Source organism: Ovis aries, chromosome 17 (assembly GCF_016772045.2).
Source record: "Ovis aries strain OAR_USU_Benz2616 breed Rambouillet chromosome 17, ARS-UI_Ramb_v3.0, whole genome shotgun sequence".
Classification (NCBI taxonomy): Eukaryota; Metazoa; Chordata; class Mammalia; order Artiodactyla; family Bovidae; genus Ovis; species Ovis aries.
Genome location: NC_056070.1, coordinates 5,421,084 through 5,439,409, shown reverse-complemented (window position 1 = coordinate 5,439,409; position 18,326 = coordinate 5,421,084). Strand labels below are relative to the sequence as shown.

Below are 18,326 nucleotides of genomic sequence, written 5' to 3'. Positions count from 1 at the left end.
AGATGTTCTTTTGAAATCAACAGAAACTTTAAATTATAAAAGTTATGAGACTTTATAAAGACACACAAAAGTCATATAGTAAATAGCTTTATTTTAATCTCCTTTTAAAAATAATTTTAGAACAAAGGTTTATAGTTTATTTGCTTTGACCAACACAACACAATCTAACCAACAAAATATTCTTAAATTTTAGATCAGTAGCTCATAAACTACACCCTTCATCAAACTTCCACAAAATGTTAAAAAGTATATCAAAAAAAAACCTATTCAATGCTCAGTTAAGTACAGGAAATGCTGAGATAAACCAAGATTAAAAGGCTTTTTTTTTAAATCTTAGGAATTTTCCAAACTTTTCTGATCACAGAAGTTTGCCTTTAGACAGTTTTCTGAGTTACCAAATATAATCACTATGATTTTTGCTTTTCATAATGAATATAAATCAACCAGACATCAAATAAATTAAAAAGTTTATTTCAAAGAAAAGAAAAGGAAAATAAAAATGTGTAAGTTCATACCCTCTGACCCAGTCACTCCACTTCTGGCAATCTATCCTAAGGAAGTATTCCTAAAACAGAAAAAAAAAGTAATGCAGAGGATACTCACTGCAGCTTTATCCACAAAAACAAAAAGTAAAAATAAATGCAAATTAAAATAATCAAAACCCAAACATTCAAGACAAAGGAGCCCATGAGATGAGACATATTTAGTATATCTAAACTAAATACATCTAAACATGTTGCTCATAAAATTTGTGAAAACATGGATATTATACTATGCTAAGGGCAAAATCCAGGACATTATATGATCATAGAATGATTTTTAAACTGCATAATGACTAGATTGAAAACAATATATCAAAATACAAACTGCATTTAGGCAGTGGTATGATAGGTGCTTTAACTCAATTTTTACTGTATTTCTCAAATTTTATGTATCAAGCATGTTTACTTTTATGCTTTTAACAGTGGCTTTAAAATTTGATCTGATATAGAATCTTTTCATAACATTCCTTCTTAGATTTCATCCTTCGCAAATATCTACATGGACATAATTGAGGTTACAGAAAATAATGCCAACATATTACACAAGTTCATATAAAATTCCTTTAAAAAATATCTTTAAGGATTTCAAGAGAAGGAAATACAATATTCATTTTCTATCATGTCCCAAGAGTAACTACTTTATGTTACAATGATCTTGAAATAAAACAGCCTTATCCACTTTCCTAATCCTTGCCAATAGATGGTCACTCCCGGAAAGGGTCACAGGTCTCACTGCGAGCTTTAAGATGAGGTCAAGAAAGTCAAAAAGATAGTTTTAAAACAGTGGCATTTCATTTTCTTTTCTGTAATCAACTATTTCTAAGAAATAAGCTACAGTTGGGGGAAAAATTCTAATTACACTAGAAGTTCAAATATAGAAAGAGTTTTAAAGATGGACCCCTGAGACACTCCATCATCCTAAAAAGAAGAGGAGTAGCCAACAAAGATGGCTAAGCAGGAAAACCACGAAAGAGTGGTGCTAGGGAAGCCAAGTTAGGGAAGCTTACCCCGCAGGAGGAAGTAAACGATGACAAGTATGGCTGATGGATGAAGCAGGAGGACGGCAAAGAACTGACCACCGCATTCAGTGACATGCAAGTCACTGCTGTAGATGCAGTTTCTATTAGCTGAAGTCTGATACCGAGAAAAGTAGAATTAAGAGACTGGGAAAAGAGAATAGGGGTGGTGGGCATGGACAAGGTTGGAGTCTGATGCAAAAGGGGACCAAAAAAAGGGAGTGGAAATTGGTAGGGAACGTGGTGTCAAGAGAAGATTCTTTTATTCTTTAAGACTAGAGAACTAGCAGAATATCTATACACTGACAAGAATGATCCAGCACAAAACAAAAAAAGTTGATCATGTAATCAAGATACAGAAGAAATAGTGAAATTATATCCTTAGTAAGTAAAATGGGATGATGAGAAAGAGTACAAAAGTTAGAAAAAGGGATAATTTTTAAAAAGGATACTATATTCATGGTGATAGGTGGAAAAGCAAAATAGTATTAAATAAATACTTTAAATTTATCTCTTTCACCAAATTTCTTAATGTGGGAACAGTTGGAAGGAAGTCAGGTTAAAAATAACATACTGAAAAACAGTGACCTACATAAATGAAAAATTCACACACGTATACACAGGCACACACGCGTGCAATACCTCTATGTATATAACAGGAAATCTGCTATACACAGGTTTTCTTCAAAGCTACAATCAAAACCTTGCTTTAGTAACTGTGTCTAAAGTTTAGCTCTTCTAACACTAACAAGAACATTTTTTACTTGGATACTGATGCAAAGAACAGCATTAAGTAAGCGACGCTGCCTGGTAAAATGCAAGCTCCAATAAAGTTGCTCTTTGTGTACCCAACCTGACAGGCATATTTTCACAAGATTGAAACAGGTTAAATGACATATTAAGAACAACTTACCAAAATAAAAAAAGAGAGAGAGAACAAAGGTCATAAAACAAATCATAAAGAATGGCTGTAAAGAAGAGAGGAGACTGAGGGTAAGAAGTTGACCCATCAACAAAGAGAAAGCTTATAACTGGCATTTCTAAAACAGTATTGGTCAACAAGGAACACTTCTCAATTATGAAAAATAACAACACAAATGACTATCGTTGTATAACTTGAGTGTTATATTGAGAACAGAGAAGAAATGTGTTAAGCCAGTAAAAATAACTGACATATATTTACAGTGAGACATGTAAACAGATTTCAAAGTAATATAGATTCTTATAGATAGACATGGTCAATAATGGTAAATCCAAGTGGAAGAATCAGATTTAAAGCATAGTCAATAAAAAATATGTAATAACAAAGTGGAAAGTCAAATTATAGGAATTCTCGAATATCTGAAGAGGCTGAAAATATTCAATTGATAGATTTACATAAAAATCTTTACGCATATTTTATTGGATTGGATTTTTCTGACTCATTTTGAGAGTGGAAAACAGTAGTAAATATATAAAAATTAAGAGAAAAAAATTTCACTTTCTGTTGGTATTAATTTTAAAAAAACAGTATTTTAGGAAATTCGTTCTAATAATAATCTATTAAATAAGCCAATGACCAAATTAAAATAATAAACATCCAATAATTAATAGGAAATCAGAATCGACTATTAAATACTTTTAAGGGGAAAAAATTTTAAAGATAGTTAAAACAGTTTATTAAAAAAAAAAAAAAAACTTAAGCACCCATAATCTAAAACTTGAAAACTGCCATACAGGAAATGTTCATAAATGGGGTATTAATAAAAGTACATTTTTGCTTTTCAAAATCCTAATTTTAAACTTTTTTAGAGAAAACTTCTGTAGGATTTAGGACACTTGTATCATATGTAACACAACCACCAACAAACAGAATCCTATGCCCTAAAAAAAAATTATGTAAACTTCAAGAGTGTTCTTTTATTTCTGAATCTTACCAGCATACAATGTCAAGACATATCAAATACATGACTTACATTTTTACCAATAACCAGTGAGACTGGACTTGAGGTCGATAAAACAAACTCTGATGGCTAATATATTTTGACATTAAATTGCATGATTTTTTGACAACTGAGCATGATGAGACTGGAAATGATTTAAGGTCAAGAATAACACTGATAAAAGAAAATCACAGAAATTTTAAATTGAAAATGCTCCTCCCTTCACAGACAAAGTGAAAGAGTTCAAAGAGATTCAGTATTTTTCAAGTTTGCTAGCTTCAAGCTAGCAAAGAGCAAAGCAGGAACCAGAAAGTGACTTTCAACTAGGTTTTCTTTCCTGTGCCTCAGTCTACATAACTAAGTATGCCCAAGTCCTAACATGGGCACTGACCTCTTCTCCAAAACCAGAATCACTACAATGCTAGATTTTATTACGCTAAAACACTCACTGAGCACTCAATATACACATTTCAGGCACAGATTAATTTTCTAGAGCATGTTTGCCCAGTCGTGTCCAACTCTTTGCAACTCCATGGACTGTAGTCTGCCAGACTCCTCCGTCCAGGGAGTTTTCCAGTCAGGAAAACTGGAGTGGGCTGTCATTACATTCTCCAGGGGATCCTCCCAACCCAGGGATTGAACGTGCATCTCCCCCATCTCCTGCACTGGCAGGTGGAGTCTTTACCACTGAGCCACCTGGGAAGCCCCTAATTTTCTAGAGGATAATGTTTAGAAATGTTAATCAATGACTTTTAACCTGAACCTATGGTAAAATTAAATTTTACAACACAACTCTTTATGCATGTATTTAAACAAATCTAAAGCAACGGCTTCAGAGAGAAGGAATGATGAAATGGTTACACCTAAAGTCTCTATAAATCACTATGCTTAATTAAATTTCATTATTCACAGTAATTGTGTTCTATAAAGTTGTCATAAATACCAAACAAGTGCTTCTAACAGAAATACAGGATTGAGTTCCTGCAAGCCTCTAGTCACATTTTTGCCAACTGATCAATACATAATCTTTTCCTATGTGTATTTCTATCTAAAGACATGCTATTTATTAATAATATATAATACATTTATTAATGCTGAAGTCAGTCAACAGGACTATACACTCAAGCCTGAATGAAGCTTATCTAACAGGCATGCTCTCCATAAGGCACACCACAACACCAGGCAGCACCTCAAAGCAGCGTAGGGATCATTTTAAAGAGCAAAATCACCAGTAACAAGCACGACAAGCTTGTAGTGAAAAATATTTCACTAAACAGACCATGAAATGGACACTTGTTTAGGATATGAAGGCTGAAACAAGAAAGCAGAATGTCACCTTGTTCAACTTCAGAGGGGAAAGTCCATGAAGGTGACTCAAATAGTTTGCCACTCTACGCATGCAAACCTCTACAAATTACTGTGAAAGTACCGTAAGTACTGAATTTTGGTGCTACAAATAAATTTTAATGAGTAGGCAAATTCACAAATGAAGAACCTTCAAATAATGAGGCTGGATTTATGTACTGTATCTAAATCCTGTAGATAGTACACTGATTGTTATTCAAGAGCCACATAGTATTCTGAAATATCTATCTGTGAAGAAGCCACAGCATTACTTATTCATTGCTACGGTTCTGGTAACCTACAAAGGATAAATGATCAAAGAAATTAAAAGCTCAATATAGGTACTCATCACTAAATTTTTCACATAGGAATCAAAAGAGCAGATAGCCCATATTAAGACTTTGTGTAAAATAATGGCTGGAGACAGAAAAGGGAGCAGGGGTACCACTTCTCCTCCTATCAAATGGGGAGCACAGGCTTCTCCTGGCAACAAGAAAGTCCAGAGAGGCCTGAACTAAGGGCATCTAAAGGAAGAGATGCTAGTCAAAGCTACGGTTTTTCCAGTGGTCATATATGGACGTGAGAGTTGGACTATAAAGAAAGCTGAGCACTGAAAAATTGATGCTTTTGAACTGTGGTGTTGGAGAAGACTCTTGAGAGTCCCTTGGACTGCAAGGAGATCCAACCAGTCCATTCTGAAGGAGATCAGTCCTGAATATTCATTGGAAGGACTGATGCCGAAGCTCCAATACTTTGGCCACCTGATGCAAAGATATGACTCACTGGAAAAGACGCTGATGCTGGGAAAGATTGAAGGTGGGATGAGAAGGGGACGACAGAGGATGAGATGGTTGGACGGCATCACCAACTCAATGGACATGCGTTTGAGCAAGCTCCGGGAGTTGGTGATGGACAAGGAAGCCTGGTAGTTTTCAGTCCATGGGGTTGCAAAGAGTCAGACATGACTGAGCGACTGAACTGATTATAAGTGAAAGTGAAGTAAAGTTGCTCAGTCGTGTCCGACTCTTTGCGATCATGGACTGTAACCCACCAGGCTTCTCTGTCCGTGGGATTTTCCAGGCAAGAGTACTGGAGTGGGGTGCCAATTCCTTCTCCAGGGGATATTCCTGACCCAGGGATTGAACCCAGGTCTCCCGCATTGCAGGCAGACGCTTTACCCTCTGAGCCACCAGGGAACTGATTATGATAACTGCTATTCAAAAAAATTTAATAATTAGGTTACTGAGATAAAAGAGAAATACTCTGTGACTTTCCCCAAGTTCTAGAAAATATAGGTGACTTTTAATCATTATAGCTGGTTAACTTAACAGCACTTCAGATGTAATTTCAGTGTTTTTTAAAAAAGTTTCTCATGAACTTTTAACAGTTTCTTATGAACACTGTTTCACAAAAGATGTTTGATTATTCATAACCATTTGAACTGTTTATATTAGGCTGCCTAAAGGAGTTAAAGCAGGCACAGTATACCTGTTAAAGTGAGCTCTGAGAGCCTATCTCAGAGGGAATTAGAGTTGTGAGCCTCCAAAGAAGATTCCCAGGCAAAGACTAACTTTGAAATCACAGTAGTCACTGAGCAATACTGGTTACCTGACGTACAGTGGGTGATCTAAGAAATTTGCCAAAGCCTCCAAAGGACAGTGCAATACTAACATTTTCAGAAACCACTATGATTGACCTACAGTCATTTAAGAAGTTTTAAGACATAAATGGCAGGAAAATCAACCGAACCGTACTTGTCATCAAAGCTTGGAATCACTTTCGATAAGCAGGTTTGGTTTGTCCCTGAATCCTAAAAAAGCCTCCCTAATCACCAAGATTTCTTCTCTGACCACACCACTTAGTAAAACTCCAACTTCATATTCTGAACTCTCTATATGACAAATTAATAATGATTATTAATCACTATGCTCAAACTGACTAAAAGTAAGCATCTGGAATATATACTAAATACCACTTACTTAGTATCACTCTGCTACTCAAAATCCACCAAGAGGTTCCCATCTCACTCAGAATGAAAGTGATCTTTTAAAAAATTGTTGCCTGTATGATGTATGCCATCCCATCACTCTGAGCTCATATTCTGCTATTCTCTTTTTCACTTTGCTCCAGTCTTTCTGTCCTTGCTTTTTCTGAAAGAGGAAAATATGCTGCTACCTCAGAGTCTCTGCACTGGATAAAGCGTCTGCCTGAATGCTCTCCCTCACATATCTGCCCGGTTCTTTCCATGATTTTCTTTAGGCCTCTTTTCAAAGAACCTCTAATAAATGCACTTTTCCCAATAATCTTATTTTAAATAATCATTTCCTTCAGATCAGTTCAGTTGCTAAGTCATGCCCAACTCTTTGCAACCCCATGGACTGCAGCACACCAGGCTTCCCTGCCCATCACCAACTCCCATTACTCAAACTCACGTCCATTGAGTCAGTGATGCCATCCAACCATCTCATCCTCTGTCGGCCCCTTCTCCTCCTGCCCCTAATCCCTCCCAGTATCAGAGTCTTTTCCAATGAGTCAGCTCTTCGCATCAGGTGGCCAAAGTATTGGAGTTTCAGCTTCAACATCAGTCCTTCCAGTGAACACTCAAGACTGATTTCCCTTAGGATGGACTGGATGGATCTCCCTGCAGTCCAAGGGACTCTCAAGAGTCTTCTCCAACACCACAGTTCAAAAGCATCAATTCTTCAGAGCTCAACTTTCTTTATAGTCCAACTCTCACATCCATACATGACTACTGAAAAACCATAGATTTGACTAGACCTTTGTTGGCAAAGTAATATCTCTGCTTTTTAATATGCTATCTAGGTTGGTCACAGTTTTCTTTCCAAGGAGCAAGCATCTTTTAATTTCATGGCTGCAGTCAACATCTGCAGTGATTTTGGAACCCAGAACAATAGAGTGTCTCACAGTTTACATTGTTTCCCCATCCATTTCCCATGAAGTGATGGGACTGGATGCCATGATCTTCATTTTCTGAATGTTGAGTTTTAAGCCAACTTTTTCACTCTCCTCTTTTACTTTCATCAGGAAGCTCTTTAGCTCTTCTTCGCTTTCTGCCATAAGGGTGGTGTTGTCTGCATATCTGAGGTTATTGATATTTCTCCCAGCAATCTTGATTCCAGCTTGTGCTTCATCCAGGCTGGCATTTCTCATGATGTACTCTGCATAGAAGTTAAATAAGCAGGGTAATAATATACCGCCTTGACATACTCCTTTCCTGATTTGGTACCAGTCTGTTGTTCCATGTCCAGTTTTAACTGTTGCTTCCTGACCTGCATATAGATTTCTCAAGAGGCAGGTCAGGTGGTCTGTATTCTCATCTCTTGAAGAATTTTCCACAGTTTGTTGTGATCCACACAGTCAAAGGCTTTGATGTAGTCAATAAAGCAGAAGTTGATGTTTTCTGGAACTCTCTTGCTTTTTTGATGATCCAAAGCATGTTGGCAATTTGATCTCTGGTTCTTCTGCCTTTTCTAAATCCAGCTTGAACATCTGGAAGCTCACAGTTCACATATCACTGAAGCCTGGCTTGGAGAATTTTGAGCATTACTTTGCTAGTAGTTTTCATTCCCTTGCATCACATTATTCCCCATTCCCCTTTGTGCTGCTTCCTTCTTCTCCACAGTACTGTATCAAAGCACTGGAATATTGTCTATTATATACAGTGCCCATTTGTCTATCCATTAATTTCTTCTTATATTATCTGCTTCTTCCCACCAGAATTTAAGCTACATAAGGAAAGAGATTTTCCTTTTTCACCAGGATTCTCAGGACCTACAAAAATGCTTGGCTTAGTAGGTCCTCAACACATTTACTGAGTAAACAGTTATTAAATCTTGTTAAAGCCAGTCATATGCTGAGCAATTTTTCCTCATTAAAGAAGACTTACAAGCCAGGTACAAAAAAGTACCAATTATTTAAAACACAGTTTTTAAAGTTGTGATCTCTACTGAACAAGCACTTACAGTACTCTTGAAACTGAGAGGATATAAATCTAAAACCTTAACATTTTTTATAAACTAACATCTTCTAAGTCATAAAAATAATTTTTACCTTTATCATTTTTTCACTATTTCCAGCATATGCTATAAAAAATGTGTGACTAAAAAGATTAATACTTCAAAAACACATAATTTATTAAGTATTTCTAGTTCCACATCTCACATAGTGCAGCCAACTGGGAAACCATATGTGCAGCTTAAAAGTGAAAATGTTTTAGGGACTGCAAAATGGGCTGAACAGATTCTTAGTGCTGTAGATTAACAAGATTAACAACACAAGGCACATCATACAAGTATTCATATAAGTAGCAAGTATTCATTAAGTTTTAGGGTTCTAGATAGTATATTCAAAAGCAGAGACATTACTTTGCCGAGTAAGGTCTACCTATTCAAAGCGATGGTTTTTCCTGTGGTCATGTATGGATGTGAGAGTTGGACTGTGAAGAAGGCTGAGCGTCCAAGAATTGATGCTTTTGAATTGTGGTGCTGGAGAAGACTCCTGAGAGTCCCTTAGACTGCGAGGATATCCTACCAGTCCATTCTGAAGGAGATCAACCCTGGGACTTCTTTGGAAGGAATGATGCTAAAGCTGAAGCTCCAGTACTTTGGCCACCCCATGCAAAGAGTTGACTCATTGGAAAAGACTCTGATGCTGGGAGGGATTGGGGGCAGGAGGAGAAGGGGACGACCGAGGATGAGATGGCTGGATGGCATCACTGACTCGATGGACGTGAGTCTGAGTGAACTCCGGGAGTTGGTGATGGACAGGGAGCCCTGGCGTGCTGCGATTCAGGGGGTTGCAAAGAGTCGGACACGACTGAGCGACTGAACTGAACTGAACTGAACATTTTAAATTCACATGCCTCATCAATCACATACATCTTTACTAGAAAGGACGCATAACTATCTATCAGTTCACATGACAATATCTACTTTTTATATGTTATTTAACTTACAGTACATATTTTTGTTTGGCCACATTTAATTCCTCATCCCCATTCAACTCCACTACATCTGCAATCTGGGTTTACTAAACTGAAACTGAATTTCAAACTGGTTGCCAAATCCCACTGAGTCTTCTACCATTTTTGTAGCTTTTTACATGATTGTCAATGACTCCCCTCTCTTTACAACTCTCATGCCTCTTAGTTTCCCTTGAGATCATCCTTTCCTTGGTATTGTTCCGCAAGCAGCACCTCTGTTCTCCACTGCCAGCTCTGAAATTTCCTTGCAACCTTGGGTTTTAAGTATCACACAGAAGTTAATGACAACCAACTCCACTCTCTCCAGCCAAGCTCCTCCACTGAGTCCACTAGCTATATCAAGATATCCCACAGTTGCCCCAAATTCATTATTTTAAAACCCAAATTCCTGTACACTCTCAGAATTCTTAGATCCTCTCCTATTTTCTCTCGGTGAATGGAACCGTATTCTAGTCAGTTGCAGGTTTAGAAAATCTGAATGCCTCGCCCTTTTCAACTTCCTTCTACTATCCTCTCCCCTGAGCAATTCAATTCTAAAGCCATAAAGTGGAGTCAGGTATGTGCGGGGGATGGTGGGAGGAAAGAGCCTGACCAAGAAGGGTGAGGGGGGATCCATACAGTGGAGAAGGCAGGATGGTGTCAGAGCTCACAGGGATATGCAGGGTGTGGGGGCCCCTTCAACAGAATCTGCTATGGGAGCAGAGCTGCTCCACAGCCCTCAGCTACCTCATCCTGGAATCCATTCTAACAGTAATACGTGCCATGCTTCCTCTAGGCTTCCCCAGCAAACAAACGATGGAGCATGACAGGAATGCCCCAACAGCTAACTCTGTCTGGATGGGACTCCCTGCACATCTGTTTCTCTGGGGACCTGACCTGACACAGAAGGTATTCATGTACTGTTGTCAAAAACACTTGGGATGATATAAAAATGTTCTGGAAGACACCACAAAATGGTCATGTTCATTAAACAAAGGCCATTTTACTCTAGAATATTTAAAGAATATCGTCTGCTATGTAAAGAAGTCCAGTGGCTTAGCTAAGGAGAAGTTCTTAACAGCGTATGTGAGCTGAAAGGGTCCTCTGAAGACAACAGAAGAACAGGGCTTGTTTTATAGTAACACTCTGAAGATGGAGAGTGGCTGCCGACTCCACGCTCTTCAGTTTCGTGCGGTTCTGACTTCAAGGGACAAGGATTTTGGATTTAAAAGGAAAATGCACTTCTGGAAAACACTGTGTTACAAAAAAGAAAACTTCAAATGTTTCCACTGCTGCTGGAGCTCCAGTGAAGAAGACACCAGCAAGTCTCAAGCCTCATGAGAAACCACCTGGGGAAGCTGCAGAACACACTGAACTCATTTTCTTTCCCTTTCAAAACAAGTATATCAACGAACAGGTTCTCTTTTCCTGAATCATCTGATTGTGAGAAGCTGACTTGGAAAAAACAAAAAGTAAGAAGCAGCAGTCTAATACATTCAAGATGAGTTTTACTGATCTGCCCAGAAAAGTTCTGGATTTCTGCGAAGAAAAGAATATCCTGCTATTCATAGGAAACAATGAACATTATGCTGCAGTTTCAACTTCTCATACATTTGAACAATCTTTTATTTATTCAGCGAACATTTAAAATAGTAAGCTAAAAAAATGCTCTCATTTCAGTTGAAAGAAAAATTTGTATGTGCTTGCTTATCTCATGTTTGACCCTGAATGGTATTTCTAAAGCAAAAAACAAGCACATGAGATAAATACAATTTTTACATTAAAAAGGTAAATTTACAATAAAGAGGTAAATATAATTTTTAAGATTCAAAAACAATACTTTCAGCACATATGAGCCTATAAAAGAAGTAATTTTCTAACTATTTGGCCTATATTTGAACTTGACCATGTTACTGAATAAGCAAATGCTTTTTCAAAGTTTTATATAAAATTGTGTCTAGACAATATTTTCATTCATATTACTTTGGCTTATGGTTTTGGTTGCTTTACTATTCACCACTGTCAATAAATTTTCATGTTGTTAAAATTAATTTACAAGCTTTATTTAAATTAAATCTGCTGAGTCTACATTAAGAAAAATTAAGTCCCATTTTGCTTTAAGCTAGTTACATGAAATGTATTATGTTTCTTATGAGTTCCCAAAATTCATGGAATGATAAGAGATTAATCTCTCTCTTTTTTCTTTTTTTGGCCGTACTGTGTGGCTTGTGGGATTTTCATTCTCTGACCAGGGATTGAACCCAGGCCCTCAACAGTGAAAGCAACAAGTCCTAACCACTGGACCACAGCGGAATTCCCTAAAATAGATTAATTTAAAGTAAGCGAAGCTTAATTACCAGGGTGTTGCATTTTTTCCCCAAGAACAGTTGGCTAAAATGTTTAGTCCTGAATACTGGGGCAGAAAGGAGGAATGGTCTTACATGTACGGTATTTCACGTGGATTTCAAACAGCAAAAATCTGTGATAGGGCCTATTTGGACAAGGTTAAGAAGGTAAAGTTTTAAGAAAAAGAAAAAACGAATTTCCTCTGTCTGCTCAATTAACTTGAACTGGAGCTGACGTCCTTTGTGGGAAGGAGGAAACTACACAAAAAGAAGAGGCTAATAAATTTGCCAAATATAAACATGTTCACAGTGGGGGAAAGCATTCTATACTCCAAAGAGCACTGACAATGATCAGTGAATCACTGTACCTACATCCTAACTGTTCAAGCTACCACGAGTCATTGATAAAATAAATTTTAAGTGTTTCCCCAGTGTAAGAATACTGAGGCAGGCAGGAAGTGAATATCAGTATTAGGACAAACTGAAATTACGCTTACTTAATAGGAAGCAATGAGAGTAACACAGCATCACTCCTGTGATATTCCTGTCAACAAGTCCTTGAACTGAATCCACAAATGAGGAAACAGGAAACAAACTCAAATTAAGGGTCCTAGTTCAAAATGGCCTGCAATCTTCAAGAGTTAAAGGGATGGGGGGGGGGGGGTGGCGCGCGGACAGATCAAGGGACTGTTCTGGATACATGATAATAAATGCAACAGATGATATTGAATGCAATATTTGAACAACTGGTGAAACTCAAACGGGGTCTAAGGAACAGACAGTCTTATACACCAATATCCTGGTTTTAATGGTTATATTGTGATTATTCAGAAGAATGTCCCTGTTTATAAGAAAAGCATACTCAAGTGTTTGAGGGTGACAGTACATCATTTTGACGACTTATCAAATGGTTCTGGGGCAAAATAAATTCTTAGTACTGTACTTGGAACTTTTCCGAATGTTAAATAAGGGGGAAAAAGATATTATCCTGCTTCCTATCATCTGTTACAAACTACCCTCGCCTGTCCCCACATCTCCGTCACCCACTTACTTCATCCCTAAGTCTACCTGAGTCCACCTCTTCAACAGCTTTACACTCAATCCCACCTTTCTAGTACTGCTTAATAAGCACATGCTATCTGCTTCTTGCCCTCTATACTGCTGCCAGAACAGGAAATGTCAACAACTTGGCATCAGTTTCTAAGCTTTTTACATGCCAAGCCCTTCGTTCAAATGAGAGAAAAGCATTGAACAGGTGAAGAGAGAGCAGGGGAGAAGAGAAACACTGTGCACAGAGAGAATCAGCAACCCTCGGGGGACTCTGCAAAGCTTCTGGAAACTATTGTTCTGTAGGGTAAATCCAAACTCCTAAGCACAGTACATAAGACACACCTAATCTGGTCTCACTTCCATCCAGCTTCAATACACACTGGTCTGCCTTTATATTCAATAACTTTTCTCACAGACTATAAACTAAAAAGCTTGGTGATTACAGATTTTTAAAACATAAAACTATTAGTGTCCATCTAAAGTTGTTAGTAGATATTTCTATTTCTTTGTGATAGTTTAAGACTGAAGTCTACTGGAAAAACTCTATGACTGTGCAGAGGATCTCCTACAAGTCTTTTGGTGCTTCCTTGGGGCTCAGTTGGTAAAGAATCCACCTATGATACGAGAAACCTGGGTTTGATCTCTGGGTTGGGAAGATCCCCTGGAGAAGGGAATGGCTACCCACTCCACTATTCTGCCTTAGAGAATTTCATGGACAGTATAGTCCATGGGGTTGCAAAGAACTGGACACAACTGAGTGACTTGCACTTCACGTTCACAAGTCTTTTAGGTAGAGTGGCCATCATCACTGCTTGGAGCAAGAAGGGTGTCAGGTCTGGATATGAAAGCTGAAATCTGGGTTAGAAAGATAAATGATCACAGAATTCAGTCAATGTTGTAATTCAGCTATTCACCATTCAAGTATTAAAAGAGTGGAAAAAATGGGTAAAACACAAATAGTTGACTATTTTCCCTCTAATAGTTGACTATTAGACAGTTGATAAACATATGAAAATGTACTCAATAACATCAGCCATCAAGGAAATGCAAATTAACTCGCATGCAAAAACAACTTCTCATTCACAAGAATTACTAAAATTAAAAGCAACCAAACACCACCAAATGTTGGGGAAACAGGAAACAACTGAAACTCTTGTACTTGGCTCCTGGACTTATAAAACGGTCTCACCACCGCAGAAAACGCCTTGGTGGTTTCTTTTAAAAACACATGCTCTTTGGGCTAGCACATACACTCCTAGGGACTTAACCAAGAGAGACTTCTACCAGAAAGGCCGGTATAAGAATGCTTGTATTATAGCAGCTTTATTCAGAATAGCCAAAACTGAAGACAACTCAAATATTCACCAACAGAAGAATGGATATACTGAATTGTATTTGTACAATGGAACAGTACACAGAGACCAGAAAGGATGCACTCTGATACATGCAACAACACAGATGCAAAAAACAGTATGCTGGATGAAAGATGTCAAACACAAAAAAAGCAAGACTATGTACTTCTACTTATATGACATCTACAAATACAGAGAACTAACCTACAGTGATAATGATCAGAACAATAGCTGCCTAAGTGTGGACTGAATGGAATGAGCATGAGGGAAATTTGGGGAGTGACAGAAATATTCTATGTATCAACAGAGGCATTGGTTATGGTTACATATACATAAGTATATACACTTGTCAAAACTCAGCTGTACATTTCACTTTAGATAAAAGGACCTTAATTAAAAATGTACAATTAACTGAAGACAATGCAAAAACTTCTCTGCCTTCCTTGACTCCCAATGTCAGACTTACAGGCTGAAGAAGGCTGAGGTCTTTGCTCTGGGCCCATAGTTGAAAACAAAGCAACAAATCCTGAAACATCCTGTAGCAAGCAGAGAGAATCTGTAATGAAGAATATGATATGGCCACATAAGCAGCCACACTAGAGGAAACAATATCTGAAGCCACTACCTACAGAGCTAGTGATCACAGGATCAAAGAAAGCCAGAATTTGCTAAATTTCAAAAATAACAGCATCTTTAAGAAAGGTCTCAACACCATCACAATGAGCAAGTACTAACTCAAATCTTTTAACTTTGGCCTCTACTCTGCCTCACTATCGTTTTTACAAGGTTTTAAACTTCAGAAAAAGCATACCACTATAATATAGAAAATGGATTGTCTATAGAAAACCAGTGAGTCTGTTTTTTAAACAGGGTTCCCATCTTGGTGAGCATACTTTTAGCATGGCAACTGTAGTAAACCATACGTGGTAAAGAATGTCATCTTGTTATTTGCTTTTTTATAAATTTAGGGATCTTGCTCTCATCTGCTGTTCCTTGATCTCCTCATGCCTGGGTCCCTAGGAAGTTCCAGTCAGTGTCTATGCGATTAGAACCCAGGTAACTCTTGCCTGGATTTCTTTTCTTGCTCTCAGGCAAAACAATGACCTCATTTAGATAAATGTGCCAGAGAAACACTATTCACAGGTAGACTCTCAGAAATAATCACTCCATCTTCCTCTTCAAATTCCTGGCAGGAAGGCTAAGTGGACACAATCGGGGAAGATACTGCCTGACTGCACTGCACACAAGGTGTCTTCAGAAAATGTGTATTTGAACTGAAAAAACACAGGATTTAAACTCTAACATGTGCCAGGCACTGGGGATACAGTGTGGGCCAAAGACATAAACCATGCACCTAAAAACAGAGTTAGAAAGATAGTTTATAAAAGATGAGACAAACTCTGCTCTAGCTAGACCTCTGTAAGACATGTGGATTAAAAATAAGTAAATAAACTTCTAAAAGTTACATAATTATAGTTGAAACCAGGTAAAATAAACTTCATTCTAGCCTGGTTGCATCACTGTTCACCAATGTCTATAGTGACTGAAAAAGCAAAAAAAAAAAAAGGAGCAAAAACCATCATCACTACTAATACCAAGAAACAAACAATAGTGAAAGTAAAAGTCGCTCAGTTTTGTACAACTCTTTGCGACCCCATGGACTATACAGCCCATGGAATTCTCCAGGCCACAGTGGGTAGCCTTTCCTTTCTCCAGGGGATCTTCCCAACCCAGGGATTGAATCCAGGTCTCCCACATTGCAGTGGATTCTTTACCAGGTAGGCCACCTGGGAAGCCCAATTATAATTACAAGAAGAAAACCAATCATAAATTCAAGAAGAAACAATTATAATTCATTCAAAACCATTCTTTCTTTTCTAGTAATGACTAAGCTATTATTTTTTAAATAGTAAGAAGTATGATTTTCTTACAAAGACCTTTTCTGTGTACATGAAAATAAAGCAACACTGTAATAATGATTAAATCAGTAAACTAGATCCTTACGTAATGACCTGTAATTTTTCAGACAAGAAATTTTTTACATTTTTCAGGTTATAGAACAGCATTTCTGGGCAAACCTAACAAGGCAGTAGTTGTACAACATTCTCAAACTTCCAAACACCCTCAATTTCAGTACAAACAATGCTGTGTTATACACTCAGTCTAAAACTAAGAGGCAGCCTTGTGGGTTAGTCACAACTTGAATTCCTTATCACAATGACGACGGAATAAGGATTTTACCACTAAACTCAGCCATTCAAATAACTGGGAAGTCAGTGACAGTGGTTATCACTGCTCTCCAAAACTACCGATTTTCAGATTTATTTGAAGGAGTATTTCTTAGAACTTCCAAGTTCCTGGATAGGAATCCTTCATACTGAAGTTATTCCTCTCCCCTAGATAAAAATAGAGGGTTAAGTCAAAAGAACAGTAATAATTAATTGAAAGTCATAAAATATGTCTTTGTTTTTCTACTCCAGCAATTCAATTACTCCAGATACAAAAAATAAAATATTAGTAGGGAATCTTACAGGTTTCTAAGAAGCCTGTTTTGTTGTGTTTTTTTAAATATTCAAATCAGTAAAGATATTTCCACTACATTCATGTCATCAGCAAACATTCCCAGAGTGTCTACTAGGAGCTAACACTACGCTATGTACAACACATTCATTTAATCTACAATCCTGACATCATTATTACCATTTTATAAAACAGGAAACAGCCTTGGATTAAGGTCATTTGCCTGAATATTTACAGTCAGTAAGATTTAGTAACATGATAGAAATTCAGATATGTCTGAGCCAAGGTTTATGTTCATCCCGCTAGACCAACCTGCAACATAATAAAAATCCTGAAGCACCAAGAAAAACAAAAAGGACACAAGAGACAGTCATACAACGCCATTACAACTATCTCTTCAATGCAACAGTCCCTGCTGTGCTCACGTCAGCAGCACGTGTACTGAAACTGGAGCAAGACCGAGAAGATTAGCACAGCCCCAGCACAAGGACGACACGCAGCTTTGTGAAGCATTTCATAGGTTTAAACCCCAAAGTTAGCAGAAGGAAAGACATCATAAACATCAGAGCAGAAATAAATGAAAAAGAAATGAAGGAAACAATAGTAAAGATTAATAAAACTAAAAGCAGGTTCTTTGAGAAGATAAACCAAATTGACAAACCAGACTCATCAAGAAACAAGAAAAAGAGAAGAATCAAATCAACAATATTAGAAATGAAACAGGAGAGGCTGTAACAGACAGTGCAGAAATACAAAGGACCAGAGAAGGCAATGGTGACCCACTCCAGTACTCTTGTCTGGAAAATCCCATGGGTGGAGGAGCCTGATAGGCTGCAGACCACGGGGTCGCTGGGAGTTGGACACGACTGAGCGACTTCACTTTCACTCTTCACTTTCATGCATTGGAGGAGGACATGGCAACCCACTCCAGTGTTCTTGCCTGGAGAATCCTAGGGACGGAGGAGCCTGGTGGGCTGCTGTCTATGGGGTCGTACAGAGTCGGACACGACTGAAGTGACTTAGCAGCATCAGCATAAGAAACTATTATGAGCAACTACATGCCAATAAAATGAACAACCTGGAAGAAACGGACATATTCTTAGAAAAATTCCACCTGAACCAGGAAGGAACAGTAACTATGAAGAAGCCAATCACAAGCACTGAAACCGAAACTGTGATTTAAACAATCTCTCAAAAAGCAAAAGGTCAGTACCAGCTGGCTTCACAGGTGAATTTCACCAAACATTTAGAAAA

General features: G+C 37.7%; 1 protein-coding gene and 1 non-coding gene across 5 annotated transcripts in view; one reads left to right on the top strand and one right to left on the bottom strand.

Annotated features, from left to right (window-relative positions):
- The window catches only part of FBXW7 (F-box and WD repeat domain containing 7), a 132,505-nt gene that overhangs the window by 91,981 nt on the left and 22,198 nt on the right, over window positions 1-18,326 (bottom strand). For 3 of the 4 annotated variants that reach the window (XM_042234293.2, XM_060400968.1, XM_060400967.1), the window contains exon 2: window positions 516-565. The gene's annotated coding sequence lies outside the window, so the exon portion shown is untranslated. Of the gene's footprint in view, window positions 1-515; window positions 566-15,018; window positions 15,775-18,326 lie in introns of those variants that run through there. The other variant, XM_042234291.1, reaches the window with a different exon arrangement.
- On the top strand, window positions 17,490-17,596 carry LOC114108931 (U6 spliceosomal RNA). Its single transcript, XR_003585657.1, has one exon. It is a non-coding gene; the product is annotated as a U6 spliceosomal RNA (small nuclear RNA).